Source organism: Parus major, chromosome 10 (genome assembly GCF_001522545.3).
Source record: "Parus major isolate Abel chromosome 10, Parus_major1.1, whole genome shotgun sequence".
NCBI classification, from domain to species: Eukaryota; Metazoa; Chordata; class Aves; order Passeriformes; family Paridae; genus Parus; species Parus major.
Window position 1 is genome coordinate 5,688,465 of NC_031779.1, and position 18,422 is coordinate 5,706,886.

The 18,422-nt window shown below is 41.7% G+C and overlaps 1 protein-coding gene across 2 annotated transcripts in view; it reads left to right on the forward strand.

Moving 5' to 3' along the window:
* THSD4 (thrombospondin type 1 domain containing 4) overlaps positions 1 to 18,422 on the forward strand; it is a 262,970-nt gene that overhangs the window by 21,697 nt on the left and 222,851 nt on the right. Inside the window, exon 1 of one of the 2 annotated variants that reach the window (XM_015638496.3) lies at positions 12,770 to 12,950. The exons of the other annotated variant lie outside the window; for it this stretch is intronic. The gene's annotated coding sequence lies outside the window, so the exon portion shown is untranslated. Of the gene's footprint in view, positions 1 to 12,769; positions 12,951 to 18,422 lie in introns of those variants that run through there. 2 annotated transcript variants of the gene reach the window in all.

The window sequence follows — 18,422 nt, forward strand, 5'->3', positions numbered from 1 at the left end:
CCAAATCTTGTCTGATAAAGTATAGGTGAGTAAATTTGTCAAGTGTATTTTGTAAGCTATTCCAGGTTACATAGAGAACATATGTGCTGCTGCAGGGTCTGTTGAGCAGGTTGAGTTCCATGTTGTATTTTTTTTCTCCTCAGCTAAGCAATATGTCAGGAAGATTTCTGTGCATGACCATTAATCTTGCTCTGGCCTGTGCAAGGCTCCACAGATGATCTTCACTGGGTTATCCTGTATCTTACAGTGGAACAAGTGAGGAGGCCATAGTTTTCTTGGCAAATGAAGAGCACAAAACTACTTTATATATAGTACATCACTCTACTCTCACTATCAAGGAGAAATGTTTCTGAATCATGTGTATTTAGATTTTGTTTAGGTTTGTTTTTTTTCTTTCTTTTTCTTTTTTTCCCTCAGAAATTTTTAACTGATGTCAGAAAAGTTCAAAAGGCCTCATTATTTTTTGGGTTATCAAAAGTTTATGGTAAGTTTTTTTTCTGCCTGCTGCTGAAGGAGTTCTTTTAGAGATTGGTTTTACCTTGTGCCAACAGCAATCTTGGAATTCTAAAAACTCTGATTATTTGCATTTCATTACTTTGATGAATTGTACTTTACAGTTTGGATCTTGATACTGCTCTGGGTTACTTTTGGGTTATCTTAGCAACTAGAAAAAGGCTGGCTTTGCACTTATATATTTTCTTAATAATCACTATCTTCTTTTAAATGGATTGTATTAAATGCACGAAAACTAGTGAAAGAGGGGATCACTTTCATTCTCTCTTCCTTCCCCAACCTCCTTTCCCCCCAGCTCCTTTCTTTTTAGAGGAAATAGTAGGACAAAAGTGAGAAAAAGAGGAAAGTACAGAAAAAAAAACAAACAGGAAACTTACAATTTTTCGCTGTAACTTTAACTTTGGAAAATCCATTATCTCAAGCCTATCAACTTTTCCCTAGGGATTAAAAGACACAGCTTTTCTGTCCAGCTCCAGTCAGAGATTGTAAGGGAATAAAATTTGTCTTCTTACTGAATGGGCCCAGAAATGGATCTCTGGCCAACTAATTATTTCATAATATGTCAGGAAATTCTCTAGATCTCCAAGTATGCAGAGGATTGTCTCATCCAAACCCAAATGCCCTGGTTGAACAGCTTCATATTCTTCATTGCACATTCTGGGCAAGTATGAGTTTGTGCAGGTAGAAAACCAGCCAGAGTTCCTTCTGCAGATCATCTCGAGGATGTGTCAGAACCCTCAGCTCCGGCTTCACTGCCTCTCCAGCCAACAACATCCAGTACAACCTGGAATCCCCCCAACACACGGTGCCCTCGGAGCATGGGAAGCAGAGCACTGTGCTAGTTAAGATTTGAGATCTCTCTCAGCCTCTGACAGATTTCTGGACATTGTAATGCATTTTCTATTTCTTTCATCTAGTCCACACCTTCAAGTGGAGGTTATGATTTGGCTCTCAGTACTTGCGCTGAAAAACTCTGCTTAGATTGACTGACTTTACAGACAATATCTGTAAAACATAGAGAGAGGTGGTTTCTTTCTAGTTTCCTCAGAGTTGAAATTATATCCCTAATTCAAAGAGAAAATTAAACTAAACTTTCAAGAGGAAGGCCACTGATAAAAAATAAATGGAACGATACTGTTTTTTTAAAGATGTATATTGAATCCAGGGCAAACATGACATAAGGTAGGCAAGATGTCCAAATGCTTCAGTGTGCAAGATGGAATTTAGGGAGTTGGTTGTCTCTGGATCTGAGCTGCAAAATGCTGCAAAAGATGAAGTGATTGCTAAAGAAATACTGGAAGTAAACTACATAAAAATAAGGAAAGTAATGACCAAGTGACCTTTAATAATTTTGATAGCCCATAGGAAAAGATCTGTTTTGCTTCAACCTGCCTGGTAGTTGTGTAAACACCAAAACCACTGTGTATTTTCTGAGATACTGGCCTGGAGAACTGTTGCTCAGGCATTAGGCAGAGACAACTCATATTGGTTCTTGTAATATCCTGCTGCATCAAGGGAACTGCAGCATCTTATCATAGAAAGATTTACCAAAAGTAGCCTTCAAAATTTGCATGATATGAACAATCTATTTTGACTTCAGGTAAAAGTCTCTAATAATTTCTTGTCGCCCTGAAAGCTCAGCTTCTGAGCTTGCTGACATAAACTCTGCTCTTTTCTGCACCATACCTCAACCTGTGTCCGTGTGATCTATTGATCTTCAGCGGTAACAATTTCTTATGCAAAGAGCTACTTTTATGTGACTGTAGTTTTTCCTGTTCCTTTAAACACTGCTTGCTTTTTAACCTGCACAGCTGGTATGCCCACCGATGCAATTTCAATAAAGAAGTTTTACTCTGTTCTGTGTTAACCACAGCATAGTGATGTTCCATGGATGCAGCTCAGACTTGACAGATAAGACCAGAACAAGCAGCATACATTATAGCTCTTTGCATTAGTCTCTTAAAGGTGTATGGAGAACTGAGCACTGCACTTTTTTGGACAAAAGTACATGTGCCTTCCCTGTTGGTATAATTCCCTTAACTCAGTGGCAACACTGGCATAAAACATTATCTCATGGCTCTCAAGGTCCTTGAGGCAAGGCTGTTGGTTTGACTAAAGAAATTTCATTCAGACCTTATCTGAGAAGAGTAAAATTCCAGATTCCATCAGAAGGAGAAACATTTACTTACCAAAATGAATGACTTGACAGGTGGAGATACCAGAACTGGGAAACAAGCCATGCTCTTTTGAGCCCTGGAGAATAGGAGCTGTTATACAATCACAAACTCATCTTTCTGCATAAAATGACTACTCAAGAGTTGAATATAAACTGTTTCTTGATTGCAGTGTAAGGCTCTGACCAGCTGCTTGAAATCCACATGGTGTTTCACCTTTGATTTAATTCCAGCTCAGATTATCTCACATATTGAAAGATCCTATACATACATAGAGGGTAAATGTTATCTTGATAGATTTATTCGATTATATTGATTGCTCTCATATCATGAGAACACATCTCACATCAATATGTGACTGCTCTATATGACACAAAAAGGCTACTTCATTCCCATAAAATCTCAGAGTAGTTTTTAAGATATTGTCTGTTTACAAATTAAGTCCTGAAGGTGTTTTGGGTTTTTACATTAATAAAAGGCCATGCAAATTCTCACTTTTTCTTTCATTTGTGAAACGTGTGCTGAAACCATGTATGTGTGCATGGATATATACATACAAAATTCAAGAAAAGAACCAGCTACACAAGCTGGAATGTGAGTAGTGATTACTCTGGTTGAAGTACAGGCTTTCCCCAGATGTTTCATTGTACACATGGGGCAGGCTTCATTAGAGATGAATAGACAGTACATAAAATACACACTTTCCCTCCCCCATTGCTCTTGTTTATCTGATTTTGTAGAAGGATTTTAATTATCCCCACAGAACTGCAATAAACTACAGGAATTGTAAAGTGAATATCCAGAAACACTGCAGATAGAAAAATTGCTAGAGCTATAAGGTTATGTTTTTGTTCTTTTGTGCTTGTAAACACATCTGTTTAACACTTCTTCTCTGGACAGCTGAAAGGCACAAAGGAATATTTTTCATGAAAAAAAATTAGCAGTGCCTACTTCAAAGCATGTGGGAATTGGAGCTGTTTAGATGGTGAGGAGCATTGTATTCACTCTTTAAATGTCTCTAGGTTGCTTTTCTAACATGAGAAAACTGCTTTCTATGACAGTACTTCTACTTACTTCTTTATAGAAAGTGATAAACCACCCAATCTGAGGCTCTGTGTGTGTGTCTATAATACACCATTACATGTCAAATTGTCTTGCTGGACAGATGCTGCTATTACATAGATTATGTTTTATGGGAAGGTGATCAGTGAAGCAGAGTTTGGGTGTCTTGCTATGCAATATGGATGTGCATTAGAGTAAATCTATACTGAGATGTTTCAAACACCCTGGTCCTCTTCATCCTTTTGTGCTTGCCTGTGCTTGTCCCTTATTTTAAGTGCTTGGAGTCTGTGGACCATCTGCTTGAAGTGAATTGAGCTCTGCTTACATCATGCACAAAGAAAGGCAACATATGAAGTCTAGTTTACTATCCTCATGTTAATTTTTAAATTGAGTATCTTCCCTCTTCTCTATACCCACTTTGTTCCTCCCTTTATTTCACTATAACAAATAAGTTAAATTTGATTGAAGTTTTAGAATCAACAACTTTTTTGAGAGGCCAGAGTGTGTTACTTCAGAGGGCAGGCAGAGAACAGGCAGCTGAGGAGCTACAGCACAAGTGCTTGGTGGGAGGGATTATCATCTGGGCTCAGCTTTTGGCTGTGGATATTCCAGCTCTGCCTGGGCCAGGTTTCCTGCTGACAGCTCATCCTTGTGCTGAGCCTGGCCAGGGAGCAACCTGGAGAGAGCTGGCTTTGCACAGTCTTGGAGAGAAACACAAGAAGGATGGATGGGCTGTGCCACCCAAGACTGTTAATGCAGCTCAACAATGCTCAATGCTGGACCATCCCAGGGAGAAGACTCTTCCTGCTATGAAATACCTGGTATTTCATAGACAGGATTTAAAAATCTTGCTACATCCTAACGCTTTTTAAGAGCCCAAACTGAAATAAAAGTAAGAGTGTGTTTTGTACTGTAAGTCTTTAGCAGTTGTAGTTAATCAGACCAGATTAAACTGTTGAATATTAGGCAGTTAGAAATTGTGCTTCTTGTAATTGTTAGATTATGTATTACTGAATGTATAGTGAGAATATCTAGCATAGAAATCATATTCAAATCTGTTAGGACTTTTTCTAGCACTTACTCTCCTGGTAAATTTTTCAAAAACAAACCTTAGGCTAGGCTTATTAGATGAGGGAATTGTTCTTGAGTTGTATAGAGTATCTTTCTTGCTCCAGAATGACTCCTTGTTTCTACAGAAGACAGGGTGAAATCTTGCTCACATTGTGCTCATAGGGGTTTGGCTGTAAGGATGACTTTTCATGGTGTACAAAGTGTGTTACAGAGCAGCTGGATAGTCTTGGCCATGACCATTTATGTAAAAGTCTACCTTGTGCATACTCCACCTGAATGCTGCATGCATATGCCTCATCCTACAAAACCTTTCTTTCCAGAAATGGAAATGGAACATGTCCATTTGTCACTGCCCTGCCTTTTTCTCTCTTTAATAACCTAGTAATTCAGTCAGTATGTGATGTTCAATTGCACTTTTATTCTTCTCAGTGCAGAATGGAAATCTTTACTCTCACCCTCCAGTGAAAGCTATGATGCATATCTAATAATTTTCATGGGGTACAGGAGAGGGGGCCACACAGTGTTTTTTTCTCATGCTATTCCTCATGCATTGTAAGTGTTTTCAGTATAGACCAATGTTTTGACACAAGATTTGCCTGCAGATCAGCACACAGGTTGCCTGTGGTCCAGCTGTTTCCATGAATCAGGGGAAAAGCATCTAGGCATGTTCACTGTACAAAAAGGCAAACCTCATAACTCAGTACTTAGATAATCCATAGTCCTTTTATTTATTTTTTGTAAACAACTCTCTTCTGCTTCAAATTAATATCCTGATTGAGTTGCTGATACAAATGTTAAGCTATTAACATCAAGTTGCCAGCAGACAGCATGACAAGAAGCTGATAGGAGTGTTCCTGCCAATGATTTGCTTTCAAGTGTCTGATCAGAGCCATAGCACAGAGTCTGGATCTCTGCATGTTGTTCTTCAGGTTACACTTTCAGCAAGTACTTGAGTAAAGATTTTCTCAGGGGCAATGGTTTTCAGGTAATTTTAAGTTCAGCCAAAAATCAGTAAATCAGGAAAGAAGGTAATGTTAAAAACTGTCTGGAAACAACCTCTATTCCAAGCTAGATCTGTGAGTTCAGCCTGTGCATGTGTGTCTGATATAGGGGCAGTGATGCATACTGGAGTAAAGAGACAAGAAATAATGAGTAAAACTTAGATATTAATACATGACTTGCATTCCTGGAAATATTGCTAGAGTCTACCAAGCTCTACCTGCCACTGGCAAGGGAAAGTATATCAAAGTGCCTAAATCATATTTAAGCTCCTGTCTTCTCAGATGTAGTTACAGTCTACCCTCATTATTTTCTTGGTTCTTCTCCCAACCTGTTCTGTTGAGAATAAAAGACATAAACTTGGGCCTAGTTCAAACCATCACATAGGAACATTTAACACTGAAGAGCTTTTCTGGTGGAAGACATCTGATTTTGTCTCCAAAGCAAGGAAACAATCATTTCTTCCATGTACTCCACTGTAGCATCCTGACACTTTTGTACTGGATCAGGGCTTTCATGTGCACAACACTGGGAGAAATGTGTGCTGGTGCTCATTTGGTGACAGTTGTGACTACCAACTGGTATAGCAAGGTACTAAAGCATTTGCAATCCTGCCACAGAGAGAAAAATAATAGTGCTTTCCTAAAGTATATTAGCCCTACTTCTAATGTACTGCACAGGAATAATTCCATGGAAATAAATGATGCTGTTTTAATTTTCATACTGCTGCAGATGAGAAAAAAAAGAGGCATAGCATGAGGCCAGTTGAAGGTGAGATTTCTTGAAGAAAAGAAAAATTCATGGCTAAATTTACACTGCTCCTATGGAAGGGGAAGGAAAACTGGTAAGTCTAAAATCAAAAAAAATTTAAAATAGTATTTCAGCCCATAATCAGTAATGTTCTGACTTGTGTTGGCAGGAATAGCACTGAGGTGACAAAGAATTCAGAGTAAATCAAACAAACAGCATGAATTCCAGCTATCAATCAAAATCCAGACTTTTTTCATTTCATGACCAAGCAATTGCATCACTATTCAAAGGCCTTATTCTTGTGTCATTTATGTTGCCTGAAGTAAATTAGCTCTGGGCACCCACTTGGGAGGAAAAAGGAAAAAAAAAAAAAAAAAAAAAAAACTCAGCCAGAATATTGTTAGAAGGTTTATCCAAAGTCAATATTTATTGAAGTCGGAACAGCCTAGGAGGAATCCATGCTGTTTCAGTACCACAAGCAGTGCCATTGCTTCCACAGTGTTTTTTAGAGTTTCACACCTCTGAATCAGCAAATAACTTCACAAAGGCAGCTAATGTGCCAGGGACTCGTCCAGCCCATGTGGTTCATATTCACTGCCTGGAAGGGTCAAAGCTCATGCTCAAGAACAATTTCCTCAGTATCATCCTGTTATTCTCACTGCTTAGAAGGCTCATTTGCAGAGCTCCAGCATGGGGAGAAATGCACAGATTTGTGATGAGAGAGGAAGTGCGGAGCAAGGAGGGCCAGCATGTGGGTTCTTCCCCCACATCTTTGTGGTGCTGAATGGATGTGGTTGTCCTGGCTTAGAGCTTCTTACTGGAAACTTCTGGCCACATCTGCCCATGGCAGCAGGCAGCAGGATGTGTTTGCACTGCCAATAACTGGCACTAATTCTTTCCTATCAATAAATCCCTGATGTAGGAGCATCTTGAGGGAACTGGGTGTTTGTAGCAACTCTTCAGCATATCCCTTTCCTTGTCTCAGAGGTGCTTTTCAGCTAGAGTGCTCAGTCAGCTAGGATGTTCTCAGTGTTAATCATGGGTCTTTGTAATTATTCTTTTGCATCCAGAGGAAATAAAGATATCTTAGGCAAAGTTTGTTGGTGACTGAGCATCTGCATTTCTAACCTGTGAAAAATGCTGAAATCCATGATTATTTTTAAGTTCCAAGAGTTAGATTCCTACTTCTTTTCCATGCAGGATTAAGGCTTGCTGCCTAGCACAGTGGTTTGTTTTCTGGCTGCTTGTTTCTAAACACCTTGGGCACCCTTTGCTCCTGCTTATCATGGCTTATCTAGATGTTTCCTAAGAGGGTTCTAACCAATGTTTTGGTGTAAATTTCCAGTTGTTTAACGGTTTTCAGTAGACCTACAGCTGTGCATGGCTATTTTCAGAGGAAGTTAGGTTTTAAACAAACAGTTCAGATCTCCCAGCTCTTGAAGTGGGCAGGTCCATTTGAAGAATGCCTTTCTGATGGCAGACAGACTGCACCCAATATTGTGCCAAGTCACTCTCCATTTGTAAATATTAGAATGTGTTGTACTTACAGATATAGTAAAAGAAAGGAGGTTTAAATTATGCAGCTGAGGAACACCAAAGGAAAATAAATGTAAAACAGCACATGATGTGTGTGCTGTAGGTCTCCAGTCTTGCTATTAGATAGTAAAGATAAGAAACACAAGTTAAAAGGTCACTCAGTTGAATGACCCTCATGTTTTCCTAAACGTCTATTTTTGCTTCACCTAAATCTGTGTAGTCTGCTTTTCTTTCACTCATGTTTTCTGCCGTGAATGTGTTTTAAAAGGAAGGCTTAAGCAGGAAACATGTGTAGACAGGTTATTTGACATATGTTTCATAATACTAGCTCTAAAGGACTGAGGGTGGTGATTAGCAAAACTAATGGAATAAAGTAAAGAGTATGTGCACGTAAAGGCAAGTGCAGAGCAAAGGACGTGGTCTGTGTAGTTGTACCTGGCCTGGCTGGTGCCTGTCCAGAACACGGAGGAGTCCTTCAGTGTGACCAAAGAGAAATACTTGGTATGGAGGAGGGAGGGGTAAGTCCTTCCTTTGTTTGGCTAGTAAGTCAACTTGTCCTGCTGTGCTGCTGTGAAGTTTTCCTTAAGAAGGAGGCAGTGGCACCAGAGACCAAAGCAGCTACAGGTCCCAGGGAACTGCCATTCCTGGAACTTGCCCTAACATGCAAAGTACAATAAGTTTAAAACAGGCATGTTCTCCCATTTCTGTAATGTGACTTATTAATTCAAGAACTTTAAAGTATCTCTGCTGTTCTCAGGCGAGGATCTGACAGGAACTGTTGATCTAGCACTGGGGAAAGTCATGGATGAGGACATAGACCAGGCTTTTCTGAACACAGTTTGAATGTAAACTACAAAACGCTGCTGCTGCTCAAGATACCTGAGCTGCAACTGAGTTAGCTACTATTATTTTCCTTTGGTGACATGTACTCTTTCTACTAAAGACTCCTGCTGAAAGAGTAACAGATCAAGAGGTGAAGAGAAAACTTGTAGACCTACTGTCTTTCTTTTTTCCTGTTTGTTTTTGGGTTTTGTAATAGCGATATTTTTTCCCAAAGATCTTTAATGCTTGTGTAAAAGGCACTTTCCAAGGCTTAACCGTACCACTGACCTATGCTGGACATGTTGCAAATTGGACATTGTCTTCTGTATACTAGGCTGCAGATTTCTAACTCTTTGCAGTGTTGACGCCTGCTCTCACAAAGAGAAGGAAATGAAGCAGAAAGATCCCACTGCGACAATTAGTGGCTCACAGAGAAGTATTGAAACAAATAATAAGTGGCTGAAACAATTCAAAGGAGGGAAACTCTAGCTTCCTACTCTACCACAATCTAATCTTCTTTCTCAGATTCTCTCTTTCCTTATTCCAATGGGGATTTTCACACATTTTATTCCCACTGTTAGTGTGAAATGAGTCTTTGTGACCAGCAAGAAGCAGTTTAGTCCTACAACGCTCTTCTACCCTCTTGTCTATTGCCAGTCTTATCATTTTATGCTGTACCCTTGTCTGAATTTTTGAAGTAGCACTAATGTCTTGTTCCCAAGCTGCTGTAACACAAAGAATTTTAATGAAACTAATTGAAATAGATTCCTCCTCTTTCACTGAGGCAGCTGGCCAAAGAACTGGCTCATGAGCAGGGAAGTCTTTCAGCTTTGGAAGTAAAAATACCCCAGTACCCCTTGCATCTCAAAGGGGAATCTTTGGTGGGTGAGTGGTGCTGGTGGCTATCCCTGCCCTCACTCAAGGAGACAAGGTGTGACTGAACCACCACATGCTGAAGAGATGATCAAGTGGGTTAATTCATGTGGTTACATGTAGATGTGGCACTCTGATGGATGGTTCAGTGGTGGGCTTGGCAGTGGTGGGTTTACAGCTGGGAGTTGATGATCTTAGAGGTATTTTCATGGTATTCAACCTTCATGATTCTATGATTCCTGTCCTTCACTCAGATCTTTCTTTGCTTGATGACTTCATACCTCCCTCAAAAGCATTATTTTCTGCAGCATCTTTTGCTAGCAAACTAAAGCTTTAAACAACCATTTCCTTTGTGAGTTGCTGCAGTTACATTTAATGTCCTAGTGAATGCTGCTTTCTTTCAAGCATTTATGTTTTGCTCTCTATGTAAAAGACTGATGCCATTTCACACTCCCCTTGATGTCCATTTCTTAAAAAAAACCCAACCAGCCAATAGCCTGAGTATATTGGGTGGTTTTCATCAGATAGCCACAATTTTTAAATGAGACCATGAAAGACCTCAGATAACATTGCGGTACAACGAGGGGACCTATAACTCTGCAGTTGTTCAGAACAAATTGAGTGTCAGCTGCTCTGCTGCACAGATAAGGTGTGGGAAGGATTGCTCTTCACCCCCTCAACAGCAGGACAACTTCCTCCTGCACTGCTGGGAGAACATGATGCACGCTGTTCTGAGCAGTTCAGCAGCAGCAAGGGGAGGAGAAGACGCAGGGATGACAGACAGGACTCTGCATTAGCTCTTGGGAGGGAGCAATCACTCCAAAACTCTAACAGCAAGAGGGAAGTTAGGGAAATTAAAGTCAACAAAATAGACAGGGAGGGAAAACAGTGATAAGTGTATGTCCCTTGGCTTTTCAGAAGGCCTCCTCCTGGCCTCTGCTTTAATGTATTCTTCTGGATGCTGTTTGTGGTGAGCTGAACAGCCTTTGGCACCTTCAGAGTGGAGGCTAATGCTCTTCAGCTGCCCTTAATTTAGAGCAAGTCTTGCTCCCCTGAGGGCTGATAAAATTTAGTAGCTAATTTTCAGACTAGCATGGGTTAAGTAATCTTTCTCCAGTATCAGGAGTTAGGAACTGTCTCAAGCAGAGCATTTCCATCATGTAAACTAAGTACAGTAACTAATTAATTAATACCTTAGTACTTAGGTCTTTACTCTTGAAAAGAACTCCTGTCTCTAGTCCATCTGGCTGCAGTTGTGCCTCTCCCTGAAGCAAACAGTAGGCATGCAATTGGCAGAGTAGGTGAAGTAGAATGTGTACTCTGAGCAGATTAGAACTGAAATACTGTAACGTGCCAGAGCTAGTCTTGCTCACACGCTACCTGGCTTAGCAATTAGTCACTTATTTATGTACTTCATTAGATCATAGTCAGAGCAGCACGGCATTTGCCCCCTGAGAGATTGTCTACTGCTGCCAAGCAGGCTTCAGTCTAGGTTCTGAAGCACAGGTAAAGTTCTACTTGATAACAAACTACCTCATAACTCAGGAGGGACTGGCAGAATTCCTTCTAGATTAAATCTGTTGTTTCCAAACCCATTTTCTTCCTACAAATGAGACCTCTTGGAGGTAGCATAGCTACCCTTCTCTTAGTGTTATAATGCAGCTTTTCTTTGCAAGTGAGATATCGTTACCATACAGCTGTGTACAGCTGTCTTTTTACAACCAAGATCTGCCATGGTGCCTACAAGGCATCTGAAACTGCTTGGAAATGCTGTGCTGTGGTAATTACCTGGTGAACACACAGGAAAAAGTAGGCTTTCTGCAGCAGAGCTTTTGCTTAGAGCCCATATCTATACATGAACTTGGGAATGGAGAAGGTTGTTTTTGTACAATGAATAGCACAGTCAACACATCATCTTTTACTCTTTTTGTCTGGGTTCAAGTGTAATGAAGCCCAAAATGTTGGCAGGAAAAAAACAACCTGTTTTGTTGCTCTTTAAAATAAATACATTCACCTGGCTGGGCCAGCTCCAGCATAATAATAATAATTTTGTGGATTTTTAAAGCATAAAACTGAATGTTGCAATGAACTGTTGCCAGTGACTATCTGGTTCTAAGGTTTAGAGCTCATGCTGGACACTTTATTGCTCTTTTCAGTGAAAATGCCCTTAGGGATCTTACATCCAGTACAGTTAATATAAAGCAGGAACAGAGACAGAATCCCAGGCTTTTTCCTCAGATGCTAACTCAAAAGTTACCAAGAGAAGATTCTCCTCATAGTTGCTTATTGGTGGTGTGGTTTTCCCAGTGCCAGTGTATCACTGTTACTGGCTCGGTTTCAGAACTCAGACGTTTAAGCAAACACTGTCAGGATCACATATTACTTTCTAGTTGTCAGTATTTCTTCTGGAAGCAGATGGTCTTTCACCCAGCCAGTGAGTAGAGAGAAGACAGTTGTCTTTCGCGTTCTTGTAGTGTCCGAGGGCAGCAGTATGGGGTGCCCTAGTGCCCTCGTCTCAAAGAGCGAGGGGCTGGAAGAACGGAGAGCGGTGTTCCCGTTCCCCTGCTCTGGCCGCGCAGAACGGCCGCGTCGGTGGAGCCGCGGCAGCGGCACCTGCCCGGCCGCTCCTGCAGAGGAGGGTGCGCAGCCGGCCCGGGGCAGCGCTGCGCTCCCCGACAGCCTCCGAACGCCGCTCCCACCGCGCGGAGCTGGACGCGGGTGGGCACCTGCGCTCCCGGGCAGCGGGGGATCCCCGGGGTCCCTCGCACCGCCCTCCGTACGCCGCCTTAACCCCCGCACGTCCGGGCACGGGCGACGCTGGACGGTGCGGTGTCCCTCGCTGGCCATCGCCGCCGGCCCGCCGGGGGCCGGAGGGAGGCCGGGCGGGCTCGGGCTGCGCGGGGCGGCCGGCAGGTGGCAGCAGCCGGCGCGCGGCTCCTGCGCGGGCGGCGGGCGGGAGCGAGGGGAGAGGGGAGAGGCTGTGGCTGAGCCCCGGAGCCGCCGGGAACCTGCTCGGGTCCTGCGGGGCTCCGGCATTCCCGGCCGAGGGCGCGCCGCCTCCCATGCGCCGGGGGCCGCGCGGCTCTCAGCCCTCTCGCCCCCGAGCGCGTCTCGTCGCGGGGCGCCCGGACGGGACAGCGGCGCGGAGCGGTGAGGCAAGGCCCGGGAGGGTGGGCGCGCCAGGTGGGCGGTGGGCGCCGTGCCGGGGGCGCGGGCGGTGCCCGGGGCGGCGGCGCTCGGCCGTGGCGGGGCCCGAGGCCGCGCTGAGGGGCTCGGAGCCGCGGCCCGCGGGCTCTCGCTCTGCCCCGGCTCGGCTCCGCTCCGCGGGATTCTTGCGCCGCGTGTTTTGGCTGGGTAAGTAGCCATTTCAAAGCCGCTTTCCTCGCACGCTCGGTTTCCAGGAGCTGCATTCAGATGCAGTGTAAGGAGCTGCTTCGTTTTTCCTCGGTGTCCCACCAGAAGCCGTAGCTGCACGTAGCCTGAGCCGAATCCAGCAGTTTGTACGGGAGAGGGAAAGAAGTGGATAACTCGCCTCACGAAGAATGCGTGTTGCAATTGTTCTTGCTTTGGGCCAGATCTTTTGGTCTAACTAAGCACAGGGTGCAGAGCATGAACCGTGTTTGGCGTTCCGTGTTTCTCTTCACGCTTTCCTGCCTCTGGCTTTGTTACCATCTCTCCTTTAATTCTCCCAACACTTGAGCAGTTTGTGCTCAGTTGTCAGGCTGGAGGGTATGTGCTGTTACAGAGGAGAATCTTGAAATACCTTTTCTTCTCTAGCTGTGGCTTTACGTTTTTGCAACTGTCAGTGTGTCCAGCCTCTGTGTTTTATAGCTCTTGACACACTTGACATTAATTCATCCAAATAACTTTTTTCCAGATTCTAGATACATAAACAGTTTAGAGAGGCTGACAGCAGTGAGTTCCACAGGTTACTATGTTGTGTGGAAAAACTACTTCCTTTTTCTTCTTTTAATTTTTTTGTTCTTGATATTGTATGGACCTTATAAAATGAATGATGCTCGGTTTTTGCTCACTATCTGTGCTATTTCAGAGCTGTGTTCTTTCATTATCTATCTACCTCAGCTATTCTTCATTTCAGGTTAAAGAATTCTTAGCTTTTTAGTAACCTTTCTTCTGTATCTCTTGCCAGTGTAATTTCTCTTTTCTGTATTTGTTTTCATTTTTTTCATAATTTTTTAAATCAAGGTATCAGCAAAACTGAGCTATATGCAAGATTTCAATACAACAGGTTATATAAGGGCATGATGATGTGTGCTAGCAGAGATGACAGATAATTTGGTGCATCAATATTGTGAACAGCCATCAAAAGTAATAAAAGTATTTGTAACCTGATGTGTTGATGAATCAGTTGATTTAATCAGAAACCACTGTCTAAGAACACTGGTGGTTAGTAGCTCAATACAAAGGTATAAGGTTATGGATTAAAAAGTTGCCTGATGAGTTCTTAATAGTCTCTCAGTCTGAAGTGCATGCTTTTCCTGTCTTCTGTGGCAAGAGCAGGAACTGAAAATAGCCCAAATCTGTCTGTTTATTGCTGTTTGTGGAACTGCCAATGCACTCTTAGAAAGTTGATCTACCAAGCTGTAGCTTGCCAACTTGGACTTCTTTCTGGTGTAAACGTAGTAGTAATCTACTGGTTAACGTGATTTTCACCTATTCAATATCATCAGGGGTTTAAAATGAAACTGGATACTGCTGAAATTCATTAGGCACCTGTAATTCTTGATGCTTTCTTTTCCATCACCAGAGAACTCCACTTCCAGAGAATCTAGTGGGAGAATGGAGTTAAGTAGACTAGGACGAGAGACTGCCTTTCAACAAGAAAAGTGCTGCAAAGTGAGCACTTTTAGCCAAGTTAGAAATATGAGGCCAGCTGGTGTGAATTGTCATAGGGAGTCCTTCAAAATGAGTATAGTTAGAAAATATGGATTATTTATCATAACTGTGCCCTGAACATAACTTATCAGGTTTTATCTACGAGCAGGGCTAACCCCAGGTCTTGCTGATGCTGATTTTAATCTGAAGAAGCTCCATTGTAATTGAAGGAGCAATTTAATTCCTGAGTAACTGCTGACTAAGTCTCAGAAATACTCTGTGTTGTATGGGGCAAGATTGCTGTCTTTCTGCATTTCATACAGCAGGATACTTCAGATCCCCAGCAGATTTAATTGTTGAAAATTAATTAGTTTGCTCCCATGCAGTGATGGGTTTTATGATCTCAGTACAAAATCTTTGGTTTTGCTGTAGAACAAACTGAGTAACTGTGTTAGAAATGTGTATTAAATGAAGGCTGAAAACAAAAAAAAAAAGCAGGATCATCTTGAAGACTCATACTGGCCTCAGTATGTGAGTCTGTGCAGACAGTAACAACAGAAAAGCTGGGTTTCCACACTGCAATCTCAGTTCTCTGTGATGTGACATCAGATGTGTGATATTCAGACTGTTCTCAGTGGCAGTTGTAGTAAAAACAGAGGTGAAGTGCTGATCAGACACTTAGTGGTACTTGGGATTTTCTTCTTTACTTTGAAATCAGGTTTATCATCTACAGTGAAGTGCAGTCATTGCAGACACTTCTCTAGACTTTAATTTCTGTACAAGAGAAGTAAGGTTTGGTGGTTAAGGACTTAAAAAACCCAAGGAGCTGCAAAGTCAACCATGCATAAGCAATTTTAGCTGTGTCCTCTGTAGTGTTGTGTTATCATAACAAGCTTCAGGTTTGGAAGATTGTTATATTTTGCAAGGGGGAAAAAAAGTAAAAGAAAACTTACTGTGTCAAACTTCTGATTTTAAAAGCTATTAATTGTGAAATGCTTCCAGTGATAACAGGGCTGGCTGAAGAACAGATTCTGTGACAAGTCTTGTTCCCTTGAGTAGGCACATCAATACAGTTCAGGTATTAGTTCTTTTGTTTTCAGACAGCAGCTCTACCTGATCTAAATGCAGTTTGGACCATGACTTGGATAATTGTAAAGCTAACTAAGTTATGAATATATGTGGTTCAATATGTGACCAGTGAACATGGCTGCATTGTTAACAGGATAAGTAACAGTGTTTTGTATTGCAATAGCTTAGTTTTTGTTCCAGATAGTTAGTGTTTTACACTAGATAATTCCATTCATGTACTTTAGATTTTTAGGAAGAATGCATGGTTTGGTACTTCATTTAGAAGGTTAATTAGAGGGATGTTAAACAAATATATAAAAACCAATTTGATTTGATGGACCTGATTTGGCCTCATATCTTACTCTGTATAAAGGAATCAGAGCTGAGACCATGCGCTTCAGTATTCCCTGATTATTTTTTGTTAATTTTTGTTCTTTGTGGTAGTGACAAATAACAGATTCAAATTCTGTAATTTAAACCAACTCAATTTTCTCCTACTGGAATGTTCTATCCCACCCATTTTTCTCTTGGGGACTTGAGTGTCATGTCACACATCAAATTTGTGTAACCCCTGCAGGGTTATGGCATTCCCAGAGATGGGTCAGCGTTCATAATTTTGGTTGCTGTTAAACAGTCAGCACTTGTCAACACCATGTACAGACATCTGTTACAGATTTTTAAAATGGTGATACCAAGTGTTAAATGTGGGGCTTCTCCACAGGAGCTGTTCTTGCACTGGAAATGCAGATAGGATCTCAGTCCAGTCCTTGTGTGGGCAAGTAGCCTTTTGAGCTGCTGAGGTGATGGAAGTTCCTGGAATGTGGGCTTCTGGTTTCAACACTCCCATTGGCTGCTCTGAGCTGCTCATCAAGGCCATAGGAGTCTTGCTTTATCTCTGAACTTGTTCCTTTATCTCTTAACTAGGTATGATAATTACAGGATGTTGGTCAACTGTTAAATTTCCTGAAGATAGTTTGCATGCAAAGATGCCAGAAAAAGTAATTTGAATAAAAATATTTATTGTACATTAACGAACCCAAATTATGTAGTATGTGCTTCATAGCTTTATTACTGTGTTTCTCCAGATCACAGTTTAAGGTCTTGCTTGTTGGCTATTTCATATTAGTCCTGTGCTGCTGCTACTACTTGGCATCCCACTTCAGTATTTACTTTGGTCCTGGTTTTGGAATTTCCCTTCACGGGAAGATTCCAGGCTCCTTATATGGAAAAATTTATTCTAAAAAAATTTACTTTTTCCATCAGTCTTGGAGATTTTTTTCTCAGCAAGTGCAAGAGCCACTATCTCTTTTATTTAAAGCTCTGGTGTAAAAGCCAGTGAAGTCAAGGAAAAGGTTATCAGCAACTTCAGTGTCCTTCAGATCAGGCCACTCCCATGTGATGTGCTCTTATCATTGGAAAGCAAAACCACTGGTTTCAGCTATGAGTTTCCAGTGTTTTCTTTGACAGGACAAGAGTTAGTCACTTGTTCTTTGACTTAACAAGTTATACTTGTATAGTTGATTCCAGGAACTGGAGCCTTTGAAAGACTCTCTGGGTACCAAAAACCATTTAACTTACAGGACTTGGTAGATAAAATTCATCCCTTTGCAGAGGAGCCACTTGTTTGTAACTGTGATCCTTTATTCTCCTTCCTGTAAGACTGCTATAAACTCATGAGTTATATACAGCCATATGTGATTAAGTGTAGTGAGAAATACAGAAAACAACCCTTTTTTGAATGTTATTTTTTGTTGATTTAACTTCGCTTACTTGTGCTTTTTTCCTAAACCCAAGCTTCTTAAAATACTAACATTAATAAAAGATTAGTCCCTTTTAGTAAATCCAAGAGATAACTGCCGTGACAACAGAAGTTCCAACTTCTGAACTTTCAACTTCTGAACTTTCTTTATCTTTGACTGGGTTGTATTGACCTCTTCTTGTATCAAAATGAAGTTTAGCAGAGAGGCCTGGTAGTGAGCAGACTCTGCCAGTTTGTCTCTGTTGATGAACAAGCAGGGCTGATGCGACACCTTGGACCTGGCTTGCCCAGGAGGTGGAGCAAGGTCTGTCCTTTGGGACTGCTTAGCCTGGTGAGATAAGAGAACAGGAGGAGAAGGCTTCCCAAAGTGAAGTGTTGCAAGCCTGAGGATACTGTCTGTAATGGTGATAGAAATACTGTGGTTTCCTGCTTGTTTCCTTCTATGTGAGTCATGATATCCAAGTCAGAATGTGTTTTCTTTGCTCTGATTTTGGGAAAAGGATGGATAAAGAAGCCCTTTTTAAAAGCACTTCTTCATGAAACTGGCTTCTTGGTGAAAAACATCTGTTGTGCTTGGCCTTGCTGGATCAGCACTTGGATCTATGTGAGCATGGATACTACTCCCCCAGGAGAAAAACGTCACTTGGATACTTGAATATTGTATGACTAAAATCTGTAGTCCCGAATCAGGCGGATTCCCCTGATACTCCCTTTGGATTAGCTGCAGAGAAGTGCATGGAAGGACAAACCTATCTGTAAATGGCAAATTCAGCAAAAGTAATGACACTAATCTGAGAGTAAATGTTGACTTGGAAAGTATTCAGATATCCTGGATTTGTTTTCCACAGTAAAGGTGATTGCTGTAGTTCTGAATTGGTAACATCAAACCACTAGTTGGTTGTGCATTATACTCATATTTTTGTTTGGTTATTTTTATCTAAAACATGTAGTTTCTACGA